At 37.6% G+C, this 23,071-nt stretch overlaps 1 protein-coding gene across 1 annotated transcript in view; it reads left to right on the plus strand.

Moving 5' to 3' along the window:
- The window catches only part of galntl6 (polypeptide N-acetylgalactosaminyltransferase like 6), a 313,700-nt gene that overhangs the window by 49,372 nt on the left and 241,257 nt on the right, over window positions 1–23,071 (plus strand). The window lies entirely within an intron of this gene.

A 23,071-nucleotide genomic window follows, 5' to 3' on the forward strand; every position in this document is an offset into this window, starting at 1 on the left:
TGAGGGAGAGTGAGGTAAAGTGAGTAAGAGTGAGGTACAGTGAGGGAGAGTGAGGTAAAATGAGGGAGAGCGAGGTAAAGTGAGTGAGAGTGAGGTACAGTGAGGGAGAGTGATGTAAAGTGAAGGAGAGTGATGTAAAGTGAAGGAGAGTGAGGTTAAGTGAGGGAGAGTGAGGTAAAATGAGGGAGAGTGATGTAAAGTGAAGGAGAGTGAGGTTAAGTGAGGGAGAGTGATGTAAAATGAGGGAGAGTGATGTAAAGTGAAGGAGAGTGAGGTTAAGTGAGGGAGAGTGAGGTAAAATGAGGGAGAGTGATGTAAAGTGAAGGAGAGTGAGGTTAAGTGAGGGAGAGTGAGGTAAAATGAGGGAGAGTGATGTAAAGTGAAGGAGAGTGAGGTAAAGTGAGGGAGAGGGAGGTATAGAGAAATATAGAGTGAGAGTGAGAGAGAAGAAGGTAGAGTTAGGCAGATTGAGGTACATTGAGGTACAGTGGGGGCAGAGTAAAGTAGATGGTGGTAGAATGAGGAAGAGTTAGGAGGTAGAATGTATTAGAATTATGTATCTTAAGGTAGCTTGAGGTAACTCAGCCCTAGTGAATACCACGCTCCTCCTAGATGAACTGCAATCCTGTGCAGTGTGATTTGCTTTTAAACATTCGCAGCACCACACAGTGAAATACGGTGCAGTTGACCTGATGCATTTAAAGGAAGTTTGTGTGCAATTCTTATTTGGTTTTGAAAATGTACATTTTTGTATATTGTTTTGTCAGTAAAGAGATCAAGTGCAGTGAAATGTAATGTAATGGTGGTTTCGCATTTTATTTTGGCTCATATTCTGCATGCAGGTAACGAAAAGCAGTGCTTCTTGTGGATTGCATTTACATTTTTCCATGTTAGTGTTTTACTGTTTAAACTCCTCATCATTAGCAATTCTTTTTTTTTTCATGTTGAGCAGGTTTGGAGTAAAGGTAGTCTAGCCAGTCAGGATAGTCAAATTGTGGGATCTATTTTTATGGTGTCCAAAAGTTATTTTTTCTCAGCCGTCTCAGTCTGCTGCTGTCCCCTTTTCTATTTCATCTGCCCAAGGTCATTCATTTGTCTGTGTGAATTCTGTCCAAATATGTTAATTTCTTTTTTTTTCTGCAGTGGTATTTGTTTAGAACTGGTCATCTGCATGTGCAGGTTGCTGTTGCTCTGCTTTTTCATCGCCTGTAAATGAGAATATGGTTTCAAGGTGTTAAACTTATTGTATTGTGGAAGAGTGCAGGTTGCTGGGTTACTAGAGATAGACAGACACTGGCAGAGGAACTAGTCATGTGTCTGCTGCTTACAGTTATAATGTGTTTTTAGCTTGAAGAGTGTATTTAGAACAAACACAGTCCACCTACTTCTGCATAAATGCAAAAGGGGCTCTGTTGTTAGACCTGCCACCAGGCCAGACGTTTAACAGTGTGAACGAGCAGAGATTTACCTGTGAGAAAGGGTTGCCTGAGAGGGATGGAATATAACTATAGTGCCAAAAGTCCCATGAAAGCTAAAACCCTACAGTAACATGTCTGATTAAATGTGGGTATGATTTATGCCAGAGTCGCTCATCTGTACAGTGGCGTGAAAAATAATTTTCCCTCTACAAATGTATTTTTCTCTTTTGTTCTTGCTTTTTTGTCATACTGATATGTTTTATGATTATCAAACAAACTATAATATTAGACAAAAATAACCTAAGTAAATATAAAAATATATAAATGATAATTGTATTTATTAGGGGGGAAAAAAAACGTATCCAAACCAATCCAGCCCTGTGTGAAAAAGTATTTGCCCCCTAAACCTAATAAATTGTCAGAATTGCCAGATCATCACACTACCATCAGCATGTTTTACATTAAATATGATGTTCTTTTTCTGATCCTGGCGAACATCAATATGTTTTTTGGCAAATGTGAGATGAGTCGTTGCGTTCTTTTTGGTCAGCAGGCCTTTTCCAAACTGATAGATGACTTTTTTTTATTTCTTCAGATCAGGGATTAATGTGCTGCTTTTTGAGACCTTTTATGTACTTCATGCTGTCATGGTTTCCTGATTCTACAGGTCTGGGAGTAATCAGACCTGGTTGTGGTTAGTAGTGCAATTGAACTCAGCTTTCCAAAAAGTGTGATTAATCACAGTTAATTTATGTGGGTATTTCTATTTTATTTTATTTTGACCCACCCCTGTGTGAGCGAATAAAAGCGAGTGCAAGTTTCTCATATAAATAATATATACAAGATGAAAGCAATTATATGGAAATTTTATTTTACAATAAAAGACTGTGTTAAGGAGATACAAGATCATAAATGCACTTCAATTTCAGCATAGCCATCAGTGTTTCACACAAAGCAGCTTTATTTGTGGGGAAGGGCTTTACTGAAATAAAAACCGAGGAGCAGAAAGCAGTAAAGTGTGCCATAATGATGAGAAATCTGCATCAAACCTGGCGTCCGCGTCCAAGAAGCTGTTCAGCTTGAAGCCAAGTGAGTTGGACCAGTGAGTCGTGTTTTTATAGCAAAATACATCAGAACAGAGAGGGCTATTGAGAAGAGGCTGTGCACAGCATGCTTAAATGTGCATTTCAGCTGCTGTCAAACCCTACATTCAGTAGTGCTAATTAGATTTTCAGGGTGCACAGTGGGGTACATTTGCCTCTAATCAAAATCAGTCAACAACATCAGCCGGTGTTGATATTTCCAGCTATTATTATCCAGACTGTGAATTTGACCATATGAAACTGCATTTGTATTGTATGACTTCCACATTACCACTGACTCCACTGTACCAAAGGCATATTCATCACCTGGTACAGTATGATGAAGCAAAGAGGCTCTATGTGACATGTTTCTATTGGCTGATATAACGGCTGTCTAGTTTCTGTTTTGCGAGAGAAAGCATAGTTAGTTTGAAAAAAGTAGTTAGTTTTGATAAGACGTTTGAATTAACCCATACTGTGAAGATGTACAGCATTTTTTTGGTGATACTCCATACTCTAAGAGTGACTTACAAGGTTATTTCTATTACAGAAGTGGGCCAGTGTAGTGTTAGGAGTCTTGCCCAGGGACTCTCATTGGTGTAACACAGCGTATTCACCCAGACCTGGAATTGAACCCCAGTCTCCCACATGGTAGCTCACTGGCAGGCGGTGGTGTTATCCCACTGCTTAAGTTTTTTTAATATGCATGCACTAAATATTGTGCACTTTAGTATTTTGTAAGGTTTTCATGCAATTCTTTATTTTGCTACAGTATTACTATTATTTTATATGTATGGTGGTGAATATAAGTGACTGAAAAGACAAAGGTTTACAGATTTCTTTGGTTTCTGCTGAATGTTTGAAGCTGTTATACTTATTGTATTTTACTTATTATGGTATATTCTTATAATTAATAAACTAGGAGATGCTGGGTGATATTTTCTTATTACCAAGCATCTCCTTATCGCAAAAACATTCTAAAATATTGTGGTATTATTTTAGGGCCATATTGCCCACCCTTAATAGAGATTTTCTTATCTTACAGCACTTCATGCTTCCCTCTGCTGTCAACTTTTATGGAGATGCGGATTTCATTTTCCAGCAGGACTTGGCACACTGCCCACACTAACAAAAGTACCAATTGGTCTTAAATAATATTTAAATTTCCTAAGACACTGATTTTTGGGTTTTCATTAAAAATGAATGCTTAAAACAGATCACTCTGTGTGTAATGCATCTATATGCGTTTCACATTTTGAACTGAATTACTGAAATGAAGTTAATTTTTAATTATGCACTAGTATAGTCGGAATGAGACTTTGTTACACAATATGTATGAAAATGTTACCAAATTTTGTGATATCATTTTTTGCCATATTGCATAATCTGCCAATATATGACAACCTGGAAGACATATGTGCGTAGAGCCTATAGCGGACAGTGCAGGTGTGGAAGGATCTGGTGGCGCAGTTGGTTGGTCGATGTTGTTCTGATAGTTTAAAACATGGTAAAGGATGGAGACGTTTAGAAAGCTGAAGGTTTTATAACATGAATGCTTTTCTCTGTAGGACTGAGATTGTGCCTTGAGATGCTGAGATGCTGTCTTGGCTTGATTGTACAGAAATGAGTTGTTGATGAAGATGTATGCTAAATTGGAGCATTTTCCTACTGAAAGCACATTGAAATTGCCTTGTTTATATGAGCAGATAAGCACACTTTACAGATGTACACCATATACTAGCTCTGTTGCCATGGAAATATCACCAGTGTCATAGCAACCTTCATTTTCTATTGAAGCCATCTTTGATTTACCTGCTCAATTCATGGTACAATGGCTTGTATCGATTCTACTCAATTTAATATTACGGCTGTGGCAACTGGCTCGTCTGCCTCTTCCTCAAGTAGTGGAACACATAACCCACAGTAGAGTGCACAGGCAGTGTGCAGTTTCCAGACAAGCCTTCTAGAACAGTGAGTTTCAGCAACATAAAAAAAAAATCCCACAGAAATAGATTGCATAAAAATCCTCAAATTAACGTGATTAATAATTTTTTAATTATTTTAATAATAAGAAAGAGACTGGGTGAAAATGGTCGCCATAGAAGAGAGTTCCATGGCAAAAACACAGCTGACATTTGCCAAAAAACATCTCGATGATCCCCAGGAACTCTGGGTAAATATTCTTTGAACTGATGTGACAAAAGGGGAACATTTTGGAAGGTGTGTGTCCTGTTATATCTGGTCTAAAACTAACTCATAATTTCAGAAAAGATGGAAGCAAAAAATTCTGCTGTTTACCAGACAATCCTGAAGGAGAATATCCATCCATCTGCTCATGACCTCAAGCTCAGGTGTACTTGGGTTCTGCAGCAGGACAATGACCTAAAACACACAAACAAGTCCACCTCTGAATGGCTTAAACTAAAAAAAGTCAAAGTCTGATTGAGATGCTGGAAAATCCTCCAGTGTGTCTGGTTGGTGGCACAACAAAGTTATTAGGTTTAGGGGCAAACATTTTTTTAAGGTTTGAATATTTAAAATAATAATTAAATTTATTGTCTTTGTCTGATATTTAAGTTTGTTTGATAATCAAAAAAAATATCAGTAAGACAAAAAAGCAAAAACAAAGAAATTTGTACAGGGCAAATGCTTTTTCACGCCACTGCATCTTCTTAACATGTGAGGGGGTCAGAGTTTATCCCAAAAAAATTAGAACACCTTACATTCAAAACAGATGGATATGGCTAAGTAGGAGGGGAAAGGGGTTTAATGGGACTTTCTCGATCTTGATGTGTTGTCCAGTGCTGTCAGAGAGAAAAAAAAATATTTTTATTTACACTTTATTATTCTTTTAGCAGTTTTATGCTATGAGTGTACTGCGGTTTATTCTGTGATCCAACGCTTTTAGTGACCTGCAGGAGACCTTTCTCTGACCCTCAGCTGACATTTCTGTGACCTGCAGGAGACCTCTTAGCGACTTTGTCTGAAAAGCAGAACCTCTTAGAGACGGATTTGTTAGCTCAGTCTGAAGAGTAAAGGCTGGACAGGAAATGTTGTATGTAAGGAAAATGAAAAACAACAAAATCCCTAAGGTGTTTAAACTCAAAGCATGGTTTGCAAGATAGCTTTTGTTAAAGTCAGATTTTCATGTTCTTTGTCTGCTATTCTATCAAATTTGTAATTTCTTGCTATTGAATTAAGACCTATGTTAGATGAGAGGGCCTGTTTTATCAGGGTAATATCAGGACTAGGGCTGCAACTAATGATTATTTTGGTAGTCGACTAATCTGATTATTATTTTTAATTTTATTTTTGCCATGTCCTCCATCTCTAAAAACAATAGAAACAGCTGAACATGAGATTTAAACGGCATTTAAATGTTTAAATGTTGTTTAAATGTGGAAATGTATGTACTGATATTTAATGAGTAAATATGTAATCTGTTGTATTTGGGCACTTTTGGAAGATTTTTTTTTTTGTGTGTGTTTTTTTTTGGAAGTGTTTTTTTTTTTTTGTGTGTGTGTGTGTAAACTGTCAGAGTGATCCAATTACCAAGCTCTCATTGCGCTTCTGTCCCAAACAGTTTGTGTAATTCGGTATTGTTATGAATGAACGATTTGTCAACAATTAAATTAATAATTAACTTTGACAATTGACAATATCGATTATATAGACTAAAGTCGCTCATTTATTTATATAGATGTATAGTCTCTAAACTGTTCCCTCAATGCTGGGAACATGAAACTGTCTAAAGTCTGGAGCTATGCTGATGTATTAAGAGTTCCTTTCACTGGAACGAAGGGTCTGAGACCAAATCCTGGAAAACAGCCCCAAACCATAATCCCCCCTCCACCAAACTTTACACTTAAAACAGTACTGTCAGATACATTCTACCAGCAACCACCAACCCAGACTCATCAATCAGATAGACATAGTTAGAGATACATGATTCCTTACTCCAGAGATGTCTCCACTGCTGTGTAGAGTCCAGTGGTGGTGTGCTTGGCATTGTGCATTGTGTGACAAGGCTTGATTGCAGTTTACAAGTCTAGATGCTTGTTGTAATATAGTGTATCTTACTAAAATCACTACCAATGTTTTGCACTATAAATCACACTTTAAATCCTTTAATTTTCCCAAAAATCATCAGTGCACCTTATAATCTGGTGCACCTTCTGAATGACATCTGCAAATCAGTTTGTACGAAGTAGTAAAGCCACTCCGCTAAAGTACAGCGTTATACAGGAGTTTCAGTAAAGTTTCTCCAGCACCAAGTCTGGAACAGTAGCTTTAGCCGCTAGCCACAGCGCTAGCTCTTTCATTTTGTTAAGAGTTGAGTGTATCAGACTGTAGCCTGTGTGTTTACCGTGTTACAACAAGCTATGTGGGATAAACCTTTAGCTGATAGCGCCCTGTCTTACTGGAACACTCAGGGTTCCTCCGTCTAGCGCTGTCTGGCAGCATTTACTAGCACTAAGCTAGGGCCGCTGCTAACTGCAGCTAGCACTGCTGCTAACTGCGCTAAAGTACTAGAAATCTAGGCTTACTCTAAGGAAAGCAATTTACTCCCCCGAAAAAACTGTTTTCAGGAGAGAAATCTGTGTGATTTAAAATCTAGCACTTGTTTGACTTTGAAAGAAAATGTTTGGTAACACTTTATAATAACTTTCATTCATATATTTTTACCTAATAATCAGTAGATGTAAACAAAGTAGTAGTTCGTCAGATTTTGAATATAAACAAATGCTCACACATGACACTTATTTATCAGCATGGATATTCATATAAAAAATGTTAGCAAATCATTAACTCATCAGAATTTAAACATTAATAAATCGCTAGTAAATAAAAAATTTAAACTGTGCAAATGTTCATCAATTGCAGTTCCTTTTGCCAAATGCGCTCATTAGGGGTGGGCGATATGGCCCTAAAATAATATATTATACATGAAATATATTACGATATTTCATGGTATTTTTGCGATAACTATACTCTTGACGATATCGTTTTTTTTTTAAATTTATACTACTGCACAATACTAATAATGCACTCCATATATATATCCATATATACAGTGCTGCAGTAAAATAAATGATACTGGACACATATAATCTGGCTCAAGCAGATATTTAATGGGAAATGAGAACAGTGAATTTTTCTTTTGCTAAAAACAGCAAAAAAGCCTCACCCTGATGTGATAATTAGGGATGAGTGATATGGAACGATATTTCAGGGTTTAATATTGTTCACGATATTCAAAAATGTTGGCGATATTATCGCATACGATATGATATGGCACACCCTTAGCGCTCATTAATATTTATAAATGTGATAGCATTGTTTTAGTTTCTTAAAATTTGAAAAATAACAGTTATTAATTATTGATGAATGGTATATTAATGAAATTTATTACAAAAAATAGACGTTCATATAATATAATTCGATGCGCCCTATAGTCTGTAAAATACGGTGCTTGTGCCAACATATCTCATGTTTCACTGTGTGTATTGTGGTAGGCCCCTGGGGTTAGGGGCGTGACCACTGTGACCCGGAAGGAGGAAGCTCACAGAGAACACAGACACGGGGAGTAAATGAACTCAAACGTACCTTTATTTTAAATGCCCTCCACCACACCCAAAAACAACTCAAAACATAACGCTAGCCCAGTGGGGCTCTATAGTTCAGTAGTTTCTTTAGTTTCTTTTGTTTTAGCGTCCGCGCAGCCTCAGCCCTCAGCTCCCCAGTCGAAGTCCCCCCAAATAGTGGCGGAGGCTGAGTATATATGCCTGTCTCAACTGGCGGCTCAATCAGCCCTCATGCGGGCCAGCTGAGACAGGCATGGCTTTGCGCTCTGGCGTGGGGCGGACCCACAACTCCCCCGCCTCCTCACGCCACAGTATACACACTCAGAATCTGTTCCTATATTAGAGAATTCCTGCATTTCGCCCCATATTGTGCACTGGTGTTCCCTGTGCCAGCTCTCTGATTGCCCCCTCTCTCCCTGCTCACCTGTTTTTTCCTAACAGCAGAGCAAAAACATTCAAATCACTCCAGTTTCATCATCTATTCATGACTTTCAATGAGGCACTGCCAAGAACCGAGGGAGTTGATGCCCTGACGGCTGATGTCTCAAGTCTCATCATCATCACCACCATCATCATCATCACAATCACCATCATTGTCATTGTTGACTGTTGCGTTTGTTATCTGTTCTCTGGATGAATGAGCTTTTCTCCTTGTCCTTAACTGCGCTGGAAACAGAAGCCGAGTGATGTAGGTCAGAGCATGCTGCTTTCTACTAGACTGGACATCCGTTTGGGGCCAGTTCATCATGGGCTGCGTCATGGCAGCCAGGGCTTGTGTATGTCCAGGATACCAAACATGCTATGATGTGCAGATGGCAATCTCATTAGCGGAGCGTAGGTGATCAGTCATGCTTGGATAATGGATGCATCCTGCAGTCCAGATACGGCCCTGGTGCTGGGGAACTCAGAGAACGTAGAGAAGGTTAAGCAGGTTTTGTCAGCAGGAGAACTAGTGCTTAGCTGTAGCAAATGACTTTGTTCTTCGCACGTTGGAATGTAGAGTATTTGATATGTGTCGGTGGTGAGCATGCAGGATTTTGCATCTGAATGTTTTCACAAGGAAGCCGCATCTCTTTACCAGGAGGGCTGTGTATTGCCAAGAACTTGGTAATATAATATGGATTGTGATACAATGGTCACAATTTGATTTATCGCTATATAGCACAATATGTTGCAGTACTGTAAACTATAATAAAAATAATAAAAAATAATGATGTGTATTTCAATGTAAAATTAACTAATCAGTAGGATCAAAACAGTGGAATTTGGAGTGCGCCGAGTGGTCCAGCCATCTCAAGGGCTGCCACTGTAATCAGGAGATCGCTGGCTCGAATCCCGGTCATGCAGCTTTCCATCAGCTGCCGAAGCCCTGAGAGAGCACAAAATTAACTCTATGTTAACTTTGCGTTTCTGACCCTACTCGTGTATTTTTTTTTTATATCTTTCTGGATTTGCCTGTAATTTTGTGTTTGCCTGGTTTTGAACTCTTGCTGTAAACTTTGACTACTCCCTTAGATTTGCCTTTGATACTTTTTTGCCTGGTTTTGACTTTAGACTGTCTGGTATGTGGTTTTCTTGTTTCATGCCCCTTAGGGTAAACCTGTACATACAGGGGTTGGACAATGAAACTGAAACACCTGTCATTTTAGTGTGGGAGGTTTCTTGGCTAAATTGGAGAAGCCTGAAGGGCAATCTTTATTAATATCACATTGCACATCTTGCTGGAGCATCTGTGACCAAGACAGCAAGTCTTTGTGATGTATCAAGAGTCACAGTATTCAGGGTAATGTCAGCATACCACCAAGAAGGACCAACCACATCCAACAGGATTAACTGTGGATGCAAGAGGAAGCTGTCTGAAATGGATTTTCGGGTGCTAACCCGGATTGTATCCAAAAAACATAAAACCACGGCTGCTCAAATCACGGCAGAATTCAATGTGCACCTCAACTCTCCTGTTTCCACCAGAACTGTCCATCACCACAATAAATTATTGTGGTCTAAAACCAGGTGTTTCACTGTAATTGTCCAACCCCAGTACTATATAGTTTTGTAAATTAAAACTGTATTTTTTTACATCTATATTTGTCTGTGGTCTGCCTGGCCATTCTGACATCAATACTGTAATACTGATACTGTAAAATATAAAGGTTTTCTTACACCTGAATTAAACAAATGTCTTTATTAAAAATCATGTATATGATTGGTGCTGTATTCTTCCAGCTCTCACACATGTTCCTGGACCATTCACTTCTACAACAAAGACACAGAGGTCTGGTCTGTTTGCAGGCTGAGTAAAGTGCATCTGAAAGGGTTCTGCTTACCAAACACAGCAAGCCTCACTGGTACTCACAATGCCGGCGTAGAAGCAGTGGTCTGTAAGCAGTGGTCTGTGGACAGCCTTCCATTTAAAAGCAGTCGGAAGAAGCTGTGAAAAAATAAATAAATATGTTTTCTTTTCTTTTTTACGTTTTAGACAGCGCCTCTAAACGACATAATTAGATAGCAGTGCTGGCAAGCGCATGAAACAGCTGCCCGCTTATCTGTGCAGAAAAGAAAGAGATGAAAGAAGAGGGGTGTGAAATGAAGTGAGAGGCATTGTGTAAAATACAGGGTTGAAATGTGGGAATGAATGATTATTCACAAATGTGGTCTTTGCAGGCTAGTGTCGTTCCAATTGCTTCTTTTGGAGACGGAGGTTTTAAGGCAAAGTAACGTCTGGAGACGGGCTCTGCACTTTAATGTAAGAACTCTGACTTGGGGACAGGTACACACAGTCCTTTGAAATGAATCCCATTATAACTGACTGCCAGAGAAACTAGGCCTCTTCCTGAGTGCATTAATAGTGAAAGCTAGCTCTTATAAGCTTAGACTGGGCTCATGTTGACTAGCAGAAGAAAAGAAGAATAAGAATGTATTCAAATAAAACTATATAAAAAAAGAAACTTAAGAGCCACCTGATCAAGTAACTTGGTGAACAGTACATGTGTATCATCCTCCAACCTGTGGATAAAGCTTCCCAGGTACTCATTAGGAAGCAGTTTGAGAATATGCCAGAGTGTGTAAGGCTGTATCAAGAACAGGGGCATTGCTGGGGGCTGGGGGAAGACTTTTCTGGTACTATTTTATGGTTTTATATATATTTTTCTGATGACACACAGACCCAAATTATCTGCAGAATTTTCACAATCAATTATTTGCTTCCAATGAATCCTGTATCCATAATGTATTGTATGGTGTGCATTATACCTTATTAATGAATGTTATAAGCTTCCGATGGACAACTTTAGGTTTTGCAGTTGCCAGGAGAACGATACTTGTCTGTCTGCTTTGTGCCGAGTGTATAGTTTGGTGGAGGGGGATTATGGTGTGGAGTTGTTTTTTTAGAGTTTCAGTCAAAGGAACTCTTAATGCTTCATCATTTACCAAGCAACTTTTGACAATTTTACACTCCCAACTCTGCGGAAACATTTTGGGGATTCCAACATGACTGCACCCCAGTGCACAAACAAATTTGCAAGTTTGCTGTGGAAGAACTTAACTGGCCTGCATAGAGTCCTGACCTTAATCCGATAAAACATCTTTTGAGATGAATTAGAGTGAAGACTGTGAGCCAGGGCTTCTCGTCCAACATCAGTGTTTGATCTCACCAACGATCTTCTGGAAGATTGTTCAAAAATTCCTATAAACAACCATGTGTAAGGCATTAAAAAAAGTTTAATCTGTTTTATCTGCACAGGGTGGGCCAACTTGCCAATTCTTTTTTTATTTAATTATAGTAATTCCAATGCTTAATGGTATACACATAAGGCTGGGTATCATTTTAAAATTTTCAATACAGATACCCAGACCATACTTTTTAAAATATTTATTTTTCTAAATTGCAACCAAAAATACAAAAAAAGTGATAGTTATTCTCACACAAGAGATTTGTTTAACAGCCGACATGAGTAATCTCATCCTCATACTGTTATACTGACGGAGAGCGAGCAAATAAGAGAGAGACAGCATGAGGATCTGAGAGATTTCAGCACAGAGGCAGTGTGTGGACAATTTGAATGATCTGCGTTTCTTTGCACGCTCTTTTCTTGTGTGCACAATTTCGATACCCAGCCCTATGTACTCATATGTTCAACTTCTATCAACTAATCTGTTTAATTTATTTAAAAATATGCATTTATAAATGTCAGATCTGTGAGATCTGTGTGTATATATGAAACTGTCTTACTAACATAGTTTGTTCATACCAGTTTACTGCAGTTGTGTAAACTTCTTAACATCTGAATAGTTGAAGAACAAATGAGGAAAATTTAATTGTAATTTCTGAGCACAGTTGTCAACCCATTTGTACAAAAGAAATAGTAAATAAAGTTGCAAAATTAAAATTAGTTAATTTGCCACTCTAAAAGCAGGTATTTGGGTATAATTATAAACATATAAATGTTATTTGTGCTAAGTAATTATATATGGTCTAGTTTTAGAAGAACTCCCCAAAAGTAAAAGTAATTGATCTTGACTGATGGAAGAGTTCTGAGAAGTCTGTTTAGTGTATTTTCTGTATGATTCAGGAGCAGTGAGGTAATGCTGTATTTGAGAAGGAATATTTGCCGATGGATCGAATACTTCTGCCTACAGGTGATCTGAACCGGTTGCAGAACTCATGCAGGTATATTTGATTTGGTTCCAGAAGCCCTACAGACAGGTTTTGAGCTGGATCAGGTTCAGCCTGAGTATTTGATCCATCTGAAAAGTTGAACTGTAAACATGGCCAGACTCTGCTGAGTGTGGCGTAATGAGCTGCTGCCACGTCTTCCTGCCCAGGGCAGCTGCAGCGTCTTACAGTACATAAACAAATATTTCCATAGAGAGATTTACTGTATCTGTGTGTGTGTGTGTGTGTGTGTGTGTGTGTGTGCTGGATTGAATGTTGAAGGTTGTGTCTGCAGGAGATTTTTGTGCTTTTACTAGTAGAGTCAATCGATTACAAAATTTAATCAACAATATTCTGTGATTAACTGTGATTAATCATACTTGTTCTTCTTAAGACGCAAGTTTTTATATTGGATATTAAAAAGTACATAAAATAATGAATGTAAGAAATGTAAAATGCAATTATATTTATATTGGGGTTATATATATAGTGGGGTTAATTTAAAGTCTAGTATATATACTTGTATGTTTGAAGGGAGATAAAACCAACATGGGGCTCTGGAATAAAGAGTGCAAGATAAATTGAATAGAATATTTTTTACTTTATTGCAAACATCTCAGCTTGGTTGTAAGAATTTCTGACTTTCTGAATTGGAACTTTTGCTGAGAATTTGCTGAGTATAAAAAAGCATTTTTACACTTTTAGTTAGTTTCTATGGTCCAGATTAGTTAATGAGTTTGCGCACCAATAAACTACAAATTTATAATGCCTTATAATATCCGTTCATAGGAATATAGAACACATTAATATAAGGCATTTTCAAAGCCATCGTTTTGTAGAGTCATACTTGAATAATAATACTGGGTATTGTACCACAATTAGTTCCGACCCTGCAATGTGATTGGCTAAGAGGTGTTCTATGAGTGCCGTATCTGTAATGGCGTTTTTGGTCTGTTATTTGTATGTGTTGTCCGGGTCGACCAGAGGAGGATGGGTTACTCTGACAGCACTTTTGCACCAAAAGAACTCTGATTCTTGAACCAGGTCCATTTGGGCTTATGAGAATTTTAATAGGGCTGGACCCGAATATTCGGGTATTCGGATATTCGTTGGTTGAGTAGGTATTCGGTTTTTAATTTTGGTATTCGGATATTCGTTTTTTTTCTCCTTTCCAGAGTTCCACCTCACTCTAACCACTTCTGTTCTCGCGGGTCCCGTCAGAATATCTTTCGCGCGGGACAGAACTGAACTGTTATTGGCTGGAGCGGGAAAAAAAAAAAACTAAAGAAAACTCTCAACGCGCAGGATGGACCGACACACACACGCACACACCGATGGTGTTTGGACTGGGGTAAGGAACGGGACCACACTATTCAGCGCTGCTGTTTTAATAAATATATAAGTAAATTTGAAGCATTAAATGTAGTTTATTTAATTTACATTAGGAACGTGGGGCGGGAGCGGCAGAAATGTTTATGTGGCGGGCGGGCGCGGGATTAAAAGAAGCAATTTTTTTGCGGCGCGGTAACGAGACAGAAACGCGGGAGCGTGGATGAGTGGGTTTAAAAATCAGTCTCGCGCAGACCTCTATTATACATGATAAAAAAAAATGCAGGCTCTTCGAAACTGATTTATATAATAAAACGTAAGGGGTAATGTGGCAACAGTAGGGGCTAAATCAGTTACAAAAGCCTGGCCTACAAAAAATGATGTCTGAACGAATTTCCTCTTATCTAATATAATTTAAAATGGTTTAAAAAATATAAAATAATTTCTAAGCAAACGAAATATTTAATATTGAGCTTATAGCCCAAGTGCAAAAATACAAAATCAGTAATACGGCTATGCCCTGCAACAATCCTTAAACCGAAATAGACCTAGTACAATAACGTCATTAACAATGACTTTCCTCTACTCTAATATAATTTAACATGGTTTAAAAATATAAAATAATTTCTAAACAAACGAAATATTTAATATTGAGCTTATAGCCCAAGTGCAAAAATACAAAATCAGTAATATGCCCTGCACAATCCTTTAACCGAAATAGACCAAGTACAGTTTACAATGACTGTCCTCTAATATAATCAACAATGTTTAAGAATATAAAATACTTCCTGAACAAACGTTTTTTTTGTTTGTTTTTTTAAGCAAATAGCCTAAGTGTGAAAACACAAACAGCAATTTACTGGGCTGGCTTGCGCAGCAGAGAAACTGTGCAGCAGCAGCCTCCTAGCCTGCTTACGCAGCGGATAAGCCGCGGTGTGGGGCAGCAGAAATTCCGGGATGAAAACACAAAGAAATCTGGGCTAAAAACACAGAAAAAATATGGGGTGAAAACACAAAAATCCGGGATAAAAACACCAAAAATCCGGGGTGAATATGTCTCGTCGGTCAGAGCAAATTGAACATTTTTCAGTGGATTAAAGGGGCCGTGATTTGCTTTTTTTTTTTTTTTTTTTTTTTTTTACCTCTTTTTTTAAAAACGAATATTCGAATATTCGCTTCGAATCAGTGCCGAATATCCGGAGCTCAAAAAACGCTATTCGGGCCAGCCCTAAATTTTAAACTGAGGTGCTTTTTTAGTGAACCAGCTCTCTTTTCCACCAGTTTCAGTGGAACCGTCAAAACACCACATCATACATCATGAACAGAGGGCGCTGCACAGTGGTGGTGAACACAGTTTGCAATAAAGAAACTGGTATTCTTCGTTTCCTGCGTGTGGAACCTACTTTTGTTGGTGGAAACGTGGTGAACCGGTTAAAAATTAGGTTTGTGAACATTTTTCCTTGCCACTGTTGGAACTATCTCTGTGGTGTTACTTATGTAAGGCTTTGACCTGTATCTCTGTAAAGCTGCTTTGTGACAACATTTGTTGTTAAAAGCTCTATATAAATAACATTTTTTTTATTGAATAATAGTTTTTTTTTTTTTTTTTTTTTTTTTTTACAATATTTCCCAACCGTAATGTAAATATACAGGGATTGGACAGTGAAACTGAAACACCTGGTTTTAGAGCACAATAATTGATTGTGGTGACGGACAGTTCTGGTGGAAACAGGAGAGTTGAGGTGCACATTGAATTCTGCGTGATTTGATCAGCCGTGGTTTTATGTTTTTTTGGATACAATCCGGTTTAAAACCCGAACATCCCTTTCAGACAGCTTCCTCTTACAGCGTCCACAGTTAATCCTGTTGGATGTGGTTGGTTCTTCTTGGTGGTATGCTGACATTACCTTGGATATCGTGGCTCTTGATACATCACAAAGACTTGCTGTCTTGGTCACAGATGCTCCAGCAAGACGTACACCAACAATTTGTCCTCTTTTGAACTCTGGTATGTAACCCATAATGTTGTGTGCATTGCAGTATTTAGAGCAAAACTGTGAACTGTGCTCTTACCCTGCTAATTGAACCTTCACATTCTGCTCTTACTGGTGCAATAATGTGCAATTAATGAAGATTGACCACCAGGCTGCTCTAATTTAGCCATGAAACCTCCTACACTAAAATGACAGGTGTTTCAGTTTCATTGTCCAACCTCTGTACACTTACGGTTTTATATCTCTTTTATATACACTCTACATGTAAAATCCTGAGTTGTTGACTCTTTGCTTGTTTAGTGTTATCCAGGATTGTTTTTGTATTATTTTTTATTCATTAATTGTTTTATTCAGTGTGCCATTTGCTTTGTTAGTGTACAGGCACCGCTCCAAGATCTTTCTAATTTGGGACAAAGATGTGTGAAATAAAACACAGTGAAGAGGGAACCTACCACAGGTTTGCGTTGGCCACTCTAATTAAGCAGGACATTGTGCAGGCTGCCACCCCACTGCTTTCTGGCCCAAGCTAGTAATTGCTAAATTTACTGGAATTGGTGTGGAGGAAGCGAGGGTTGACAGACTGCCAGAAAATGGCTAAAAGTGGCTGCGAATCTGAATGGCAGAAATGTTGAGATTGTGGGGGAGGAGGGTCAGGTGCAATGCTGAGATGTAGATGAAGCTTTTTACATTTATTAAAGAGCCCTTTAAAGCTCAGCTCCTGAAACGCCAATTTAAGCTTTGAGTAGCTCGTGCGGTAGGCTTCTGAAATCATGCTGGACTGGGAACAAATAAACTGGAAGGCGGAGCTCAGAATGTGATTACCATATTTGGTTCTGTAGTTTGATAGCATTTTTGGCATATGTACAGATAACACACAATTTAACTTCAATCTGCTGTTTCCTGTGGCTGTGTTTTAGCAAGCACTGCTGTTACAATTAAACACATCACAATATATTTTTATATATATGTGATAGGAAATCTGTTATATTATAACTTGTGGTAATGTCAGTTAATCACACTTGTTCTTCTTTTTTCTGGAATTATAATATTGCTGTGTAATCACTTTAAAACAGCTGTATTGGGTGCCAAGTGGTCCAGCGGTTTAATGCACTGCCACTATGATCAGGAGATCACAGGTTCAAATCCCGATCATGCAGCTTGCCATCAGCTGCCCGAGCCCCGAGAGAGCACAATTGTCCTTGCTCTCTCTCTGGAAGGGTAGATGGCACTCTCTCCCCACATTACTCCTAGGGTGATGTCTATCAGCACAAGGTTGCATCTGTGAGCTGATGTATCAGAACCGAGTCGCTGCACTTTCCTCCGAGTGTGCTGTAATGCTACTCGGCAGTGCTGCCGGATGATTCGCTGTCTGACACCACTTTTACATGTAAAATAAGAATTAAAATCAATACTGTGTTTTTGTAATTGTTGCATGATAAAAGATACAGAAAGGACTCTGATCTTAATCTGCTTATTTGGAGCTAGTGTAACTTAGGTGCTTTAGTACTGTAGGCTGTTGTGGTGCATACACTTGCATTGTCCTTCACTGTCTCTTAGATTGGCGTTATACACTTGGCAGAACAGAAGATAAAAAGAAGATGCCACTGCATTCTTGGACTCTTCACTTTGTTGGATGCCTGTTAAATTGTTTACCCTTGTTTTTGAAGATGAGGAGTGTTTGATCTTCACGTGGCCCAGACACAGACTGGAGATGAAGTGTGTGACTGAATACTAAACTTGAGGTAGACCAAAAATACTGGAGATATAAGCAGAAGAGTGTTTCTTTTATCATATTCTGATAAATGGCATTGTACAGTATAGATTTGAAAAATATGACATATACAGGTGCTTCTCAAAAAAATAGAATATCATTGAAAAGTTACTTTATTTAATTAATTCAGTTCAAAATGTGTATTACACACAGAGTGATCTATTTTAAGCATTATTTATTTTATTGTTGATGATTATGGCTTATAGCCAATGAAAACCCAAAATCAGTGTCTCAGAAAATTTGAATATTATATAAGACCAATTGGTACTTTATACAGTGTAGGCAGTGTGCCAAGTCCTGCTGGAAAATGAAATCTGCATCTCCATAAAAGTTGTCAGTAGCAGAGGGAAGCATGAAGTGCTGTAAGATTTTGCGAGAAAACAAAACTGCACTGACTTTAGACTTGATAATAAAACACAGTGGATCAACACCAGCAGATGACATGTCACTCCAAACCATCACTGATCATCAGTGAAGATTAATTCCTAAACTCTGTAGCTATTTAAACGTCGCAGGCGCCAGGCGTGAAAATAGACTGTTGACGGGGTGTAGAAGATAGAAGATAGCACATCAATAAATCAATCAACCAGCCGTTATTTTAAGTCAGGGAAAAGCATTGAGTGTGACCCTCATTTACATTGTTGCCGAGCATTTACAACAACAAAGGGACTGAAAACATTTAGTAATAAATTAGAAATATTAAGAAATAAAATAGTAAAAAATAATAAAGAAATATAAGAAGTACTTATTTTAAATCAACATTTAATATATATATATATATAAATAATATATATATATGTAAAACAGAAAATTCTAAAATACCATAAAAAACAAATTTGACACATACAAAGATGTATAAAACATTTATAAAATATAAAATAAATAAAAAAGATAATAGTAAAAGTGAAGTTAAATATTAAGAATGATAAGAAATGATTAAATGAATCATAGAACTAAGAACAAGAATGAAAATATAAAACATTAGAATAAAAAAAAATATTTATACACTATAACTATTGTGACGTGCCTTTTGCATGTCTACGATAGGGCCTGTAGTCTTTTTTACTTTAATATATTTTAGGTTAATTTGTCCCAAATCATTCTCTCGCAAGAAAAATGGGTAAGCTCAGATAAAAGGTGGAAATAAAAGCTGAAATGTTGATCTTGTAATGTTAAACCCCAATATTTTCAGTGCGCAGCAGAACTAACAGTGTACAGCATTGTCCTCACTGTTTAGAGGGGAGTTCATGTTTCTTTATTAGGTGTCTGAAATTGTAGCTAGGCATGGAAATGGTTCTGCATTGACTGATAATGAATTTTGTGCTTAGTGTGCCATTTTTAATCTCCTTTCTTTAAGTGTCCCTTTCCGCCCTGCTTGATTGCTCTGGAGCGAGCACAGGGCAGCAGAGCGGACGGCCGAGGTGCCAGTTAGCTCCGAGAAATTCAGAGCGCGTTGTTACCAGCAACGCCCTGGGGGCCAGGTAATGAAATATTTCCAGCTGCTTTTGACTCGGTGTGACCTTGCCTTTATGAGCTGGGCATGAGCTCCGTCTCCTCTGCGAGTTGAACCCCTGAGCCGTCTCCAAACTTTCCTCCAGAACACCAGAAGGGGAGAAATTACCGGCCTTAATAAAAGAAGCGGGCCAAAATTGCGCTCTCAAAGAAAAGAATTACCTTTTGGCCGAGGCAATTATTTCGTGTCAAGCTTTGGAGCTATGCAAATTACTCTGAGCGTGCTCTCTTGAAGAGCGGCTGCCATTACGGTAATGACCTCGCTTCAGTTCCACCTGTGCTGTGCCACTTAGCCTCCCTGTCAGAAAGCACATTTCTGATGAGGGAGTGTGGCTGGCAGCAGTAGGACTGTTCCCTCTCAGCTCCTGCAGTTCAGATTTTCTTTTTTGACTTTAATTCACATTTTATTATTCTTGAGTTATTCATTTTCCCGCACGTAGCTATACCTGTAGTGTTCTTTTATGTGTATTAGGGCTTTCAAACAAAAAAATAAAAAAACTTATTAATTGCACACAATTTGATGTGATTAATGTAATGTGATTTACACAATGGGATTTTATTCATATTCAAATATATTTAACCCTTCTGTTATGTTACGGGTCAAATTGGGCCAGTTTTTCAGTGTGAAACTGCTTTTGCTTGCATTACTTAGAGTAATCAACATATAATATGAAAATGGTTTATCTCACATATTTGCAACCACCCCCTGCAAAAACTACACTTTTTATATGTTGGTCTTTCAAAAGTAATGAAGCAGTAAAACATTGAAAAAAGTTTGAACATGTATTTTGGATATGTAATATTGATAGAATAATTAGCAATGGAGTTAGTAATGAAATATTCACACTGATTGTTAGAATTTTCTTGGTTTTTAGACATCTTTTGGTTGATTAAACATGCACTGAAATATGAACGCAACAGGAGGGTTAATTGTATCTTTATAACTTTGAACACTTTTTATGCTTATGCTTTGTGGAATATGTTTAAGAAATAGTTGAATTTAAAAAAAGTCACAACATCAATGCAGTTCAGATTGATGAATCTTATTTTCTTGGTAGAAGTAAGTTTAGTTTACTAGGGATGGAAATCACATGGAATCTCACAATACACTATTATCACAGTACATTTCCCATGATTATAATCAGATCATGATACTGTCATTCTGTTATATTCAGTATGTTGCATGATCATGCTGTATGATACTGTGATAAAACATTAGGTTTATAGAATTTGACAATCAATTGTAAACTAATGCACAACAAAGAGCATAGCTTAGCTTGCTTATAATACATTTGTACAGTAGCCATAAACTGCCTTAAAATACAGCAGTTCTGCTGCTGTGAAAATATTTAGGTAACTAATAGTATAGTTTTTTCTATTTTCTATTCATGTAACAATGAAAAAAAAACATAATGCAAAAAACATCAAATAACAATAAAAGTAAGAGAGTGAGAGTTATGAGATTTAATCCAAATTTGACATAAATCTAAAATGCAATCTACCTATATATATATATATATATATATGAAAAGTAATCTACCTATGTAATATATATATGCATATGTACATATAAATTATATTATGTATATAAAGCATTTCATTTCATTCATACATCATAAGGTCTTTTGTGACATGCCGGATAACATAGAAAAAAATAGAAGATAATACATTGGTTAATGGAAATGCATGCTGGGAATTATTATTAACTGTACTCTGTCACTGGATGCCACTCAAAGATGAACCACCACAGCTTCCAAAGTCAGAGAGCATCTAATGTCACAGCATTCATACCCATTAATACAGCAGTGCTGAGAGAGCAGAGAGTGGACAAACCGTGGATCAGTCTCTCTACAGATCCACTTCTCTGCTACTTGCTAGCTTTTATTGCACTGATAGACGAGGTGTCAGAATAACAGAGGTGCATGATGACCCTCTTACACATCATCTGTATTTTTTAGTATTAAATCTGAGAGCTGCTCTGTGCTGTAACCGGGAGCTGTCTAACACAAACTGAAAATTAGATCACGGCAAGTCATCGCAAACGCAACGACACAAAATCCTCAGAAGACATCAAAAGCAGACATGCAGCATGCACAGCATGCACATGTGATTACTAAAGCGATTACAGTCTCCTCTCAATGCAGGAAAACCTCCCACACAACTATAAAGAGAAATATGTGCTCTGTGCTCAATGCAAAAAAACAGTATTTTATAGATTTGAGTCTAGTATTGTAAATTAAGTAAATATACATTCAATAATTTCCCTTAAAGGAGAACTTGGGAGTAAAATGGACTTTTGCTGTAGTAAAACACCTCCGTTCTCCCACAACGTTCTGAGATCCAGAAATTTTAACAGTTTACCCTTCAGACTGGGTGACACAGGGCATAATTTACCTCCCGATAAATCACTTTTTACACAGTTGTCCCGCTCAAAGTAGCTCCACACCTCCTTGCTAGAACCCGGAGAGCCCTGACATTTAAAATGAGGCATTAATAACTTAAAAAGTGCACAAAAATCGTTTTAAAAACCTCTGTTTACATCCTATAATGCTAGCTTCAGCTCTGAGCGCCACCATCACTGTACTGATATTGACAGACATTTATATACATAGACTCCGCATAGCGTAGCAGATGGCGCCAGGAGGCAGGCTATGCGGAGTCTATGTATATATGTCTGTCATTATCAGTACAATGATGGCATCAGTACATCTTGCCTTCTTACCTTCTAACAACTGACATATAGAATAGCATACCGTATGTATGTGCCACTAACATTGTTAAAGTTTGTGGATCTTATGGGGTGACTTTGGGGAGTGTAGTGGTGTAATAAATGGTAGGGATAAAAAAAGTATTAAATACTAAAGAATAGTATTTTTTAAATAATATTCAGTTATAGACTGAAACTTTATGTAATGTTTGCTGCTAAAAGGCGCACAAAAGTATGCATATCACTTTGATCAGAATGGCTGACCTGCCACATAGCTGTTGGAAGACTGCAAAGTTGTTGCTTGGTTTATTTATGGCTGCTTTGGCAGTTCAGTAGCCGCCATATGTGATATTACTGACTAACAGTGGAGTGAGTGTTTGAAACAGATTTGGACTGGAGCGTCCTTGAGGCACAGGAAAAGTGAAATAGGCTACTGTATCATGATTCAGTGAGCAGAGATAGTGACCGTGACAAAGTGTGAAATGTGCAACTAATCTCCAATAAAAAGAAGTATATATATATATATATATATATATATATATATCCAATAAATAAATGCTTAAATTCACATTTAGGAAAATGTCCTTTATTGTAACACATATCTACAGTGCAGTACATTATGTCTTTAGTGTAATTATTTTGTGTTGTGTATACTGTGTATACTGTATTTGTACTATTTTTTATATAGTTCTTTTTTTAATTATATTTCTAATTTGTTGTAAATATTGTTCTTTGCATACTAGTGAGAACCTGCACCCAAGTTTTTCACTCACCTGTACACCTTTATTTAACAATAAAAATCTTGAATCTTGTAAATAAAGCCGATGCACTGGTGGTGACTCTTCCGCAGACTCCTTCTACCAGCTGAAGGTTAAGTTTTGCGATCAGAAAAGTGCATCACGTAATAGAGCTGGGCGATTAATTGATTTATTCGATTAATTCGAATTTACAGTTAAAGACGATGTGTTTTTATGAAAATTGATTTTCTCTGAGTTTTAATTTTCACCACCGACGCTCCCCTG

The sequence above is a fragment of the Astyanax mexicanus genome, chromosome 7, assembly GCF_023375975.1.
Source record: "Astyanax mexicanus isolate ESR-SI-001 chromosome 7, AstMex3_surface, whole genome shotgun sequence".
NCBI classification, from domain to species: Eukaryota; Metazoa; Chordata; class Actinopteri; order Characiformes; family Acestrorhamphidae; genus Astyanax; species Astyanax mexicanus.